Raw genomic sequence first — 2,766 nt, 5'->3', positions numbered from 1 at the left:
GAAGCATGCATGAATGCAAGCCACAAATTAGAGCTGCTTCTGCAGCTAGAGCTTCAGTGAAACTGCTCACAAGGAGCGGGTGAGTTTTCATGATCATTTGACAAGTGCTGTCYGAAACTGATGCCACTAATGAAACTCAGAAGTCTGCATATAAACTTAGCACCATGACCTCCTTTCCCCTCCCCTTTCCTAGGTCAGATTCTTTAAAGACTAGAAAAATACAAAAACATCATTCAAGACACTTTTATGCTGCTCCTTTTAAATAAAGCAATGCAACCATCTTCTGAATTATTCACTTCAGAGGCTATTTTAGCACAAGACAGTAAGCAGTGGTTTACTAAAACAGTGGTGTGCTCTTTTGGCACAGATGCTCTGATAAAACAAGAGAAGCTTCTGTGATTCTAGAGCCTTCAAGGTTCAGTAAATTCTGTTAGCCCTGGTGGGTTACGTGCAGTAGAGAAAGGAACAGTGACTGGTCTACATATCTGCTCTTTCTCATGTCCTCATGAGACATGAGACCCAAAGAGTTTCTACGCAGATCTAGCACCATCTGCCTCCTGCTTAGATAGAAATAATTCAGACAAGTAGGTCTACGCATCTACCACAGACATTTATGTTGGATCAGAATCAGCTTTTAATTTCCTCATGCTAACAATTATTTTGCAGCGAGCGCACTTGTGCTCATAGTGCTGGTAGTCCGTCCTCCAAAGCCTTCTCACAGACATGTCCTCTCCATGAACATCTCCTCCCAAAAAGCATCAGAAAGTTGCTAAAGCATCTTTGCTTCTTGAAGTGCAACAAGCCTCATAAGTCCCAAGGATGCACAGGAAAGTGCAATATCTGCAGAGCAGACTTGATTCAATTTTGCAGTAAAGATGTGGTGCATGAAGCTGTCCACCTACCTTATAGCAAGATCTCTTTCTCCTCCCTTTACACTTTTCTCYTGTTTCCTGCTCTTATCAAGGCTGGGCCAGTGGGATTTTTAATCTTAAAAAAAAAGAAAATACCACAGTGAGTTCATGATAAGTTCACAATACCATATTTCACAAATGGACTTTCAGAGGTCAGAAGATTTCAGCTACTATAGAATGTGCATTGCTGGACTGAAAAGTTTACACTATGGGGAATAAGAGATTGACATCTGAAGAAAAAAGCATGTCTAACAAAGAAAAGTTGCTTCAGAGAGCAGACATTTAAAGGTAATATATTAATATTAAAAATATACACCGAGGGCTACCTTAGCTGTCTAGGTTTACAAACATACTCTACAGAGAGAGCCATTTCCCTGTGTATACCTCATTACATGGCATATGCTGTGCTCAACTCTATGAAGGCTTGCTTCCATCTCCATTGGCTCTCAAGTAAAGCAGYATTATACTCTTAAGAATGAATACAAGTTATCTAGTTCAGGGAGTCGCATAACTTAGAGAAACCTTCACACAGGTCTTTAGTCCTACATACCATCATTAGAGACACAAGCACCCAGGTTTCTGTGACTGATGCATTTGCTGCATGTCAGTACATTCCTTCAAAGGTCCACAATTCCAGTTTTGACACAGCTGGTATCTATCCACAGAGCTGCAGTATAACTGAAATCTGTCCATACAGGTTAAATGTTTAAAGGAAAAGTGGAAGGAATCTATTCATGCCAAAGACATGTTCTGTATTTAAATATTATGTTTACTGTTGATAATGAATGAGGCACACTATATTTTTATTACTACACACACAATAGGCTTTCTATCACTACCTTCATTTAATTTTGGCTTGCCTTAGTCCTAAAAAAAAAAAATACAGAATTCTGATTTAGTCCAGTAAGTGCACAAGTGCAGTAAAGAGCAGCACGAAGGCAAATAATAGTCTGCCAAAGCTATGCATGGGCAGCAACTTATTAGCAATCACTCACTACCATGAAGGTACAGCAGCTGGAGATGACTCACTTCCGCCAACCCTTATAATGGTTCTTTCTTCTTTCAATATTCATAGACTAGTGTCTGAAGAACAGAAAGATCTCAAAAACCAGTAGTGTCGCTCACTAATGCTTTTTTTTTCTGAAAAGAAATAAGGGTAAAGGAAGTATTTTTGAACACGATGACTTCAGTGCAACCCAAACTGAATACAGTGAACACCCTCACAAAAATACTAGTGCTTCTTGGAGCCAGATGGCAACATACTATTTGTAGCACTATCTTCTGAAAATTCATTACTTTGATTCTATGATGCAAATATTGACTTTCATCTGCTGTCTTTGTGGGCTAATCCCTCCTGTCATTTTTGTAATCCTCATTCCTGCACCTTGTAAAGTTGCATCCCATTTTCTGTGTAGTACCATGTATGTCAAATCAAGACACAATCTTGTTGGCAATTAGAGATCAGTTGGCCAATAGCATAACATAATCCAAATAGACTTTATTTCTTTACTCAAATACATCAATTCTTCTAAAGTCTGGTGAAAGGTCTTACCGTTACTCARAGTTTCTTAAGTAGCACTAGTTTCTCAGGTAACTGCAACAAAAAGAAAACATTGCATTTCAGCTACTGCCTGGTCAGCTGTTTCAAGTTTGAAGTCTTTCTGTTGTAAGTAARGAGAAACATAAAGGAAAACATGTTTTAGTATAAATTCTCTTGAAATGATCCCTATGCAGTTGCTTGAATTTTATATTGCCTTCAGAATTTCCATTCAACTTCATCTTATTTTGACTACTTTTTTCTCATAGTGTCAAGCCTATTTCCCTTAAATAAGGTCTTATTTCTGGTGCAGTTTGA

At 38.4% G+C, this 2,766-nt stretch overlaps 1 long non-coding RNA gene across 1 annotated transcript; it reads right to left on the bottom strand.

The window, feature by feature from the left end:
* Positions 1 to 932: 932 nt before the first annotated feature.
* On the bottom strand, positions 933 to 2,516 carry LOC112954798. Its single transcript, XR_003250788.1, has 3 exons — positions 2,464 to 2,516; positions 1,941 to 2,051; positions 933 to 987 (listed from the first exon to the last, which is right to left on the bottom strand). It is a non-coding gene; the product is annotated as an uncharacterized LOC112954798 (long non-coding RNA).
* Between the last annotated feature and the right edge of the window lie 250 nt (positions 2,517 to 2,766).

This window comes from Nothoprocta perdicaria, unplaced genomic scaffold (genome assembly GCF_003342845.1).
Source record: "Nothoprocta perdicaria isolate Ctin4 unplaced genomic scaffold, notPer1 scaffold_51, whole genome shotgun sequence".
Lineage (NCBI taxonomy): Eukaryota > Metazoa > Chordata > Aves > Tinamiformes > Tinamidae > Nothoprocta > Nothoprocta perdicaria.
Note: the sequence above shows the minus strand (reverse complement) of the source record. Positions and strands in the feature narration are given on the sequence as shown.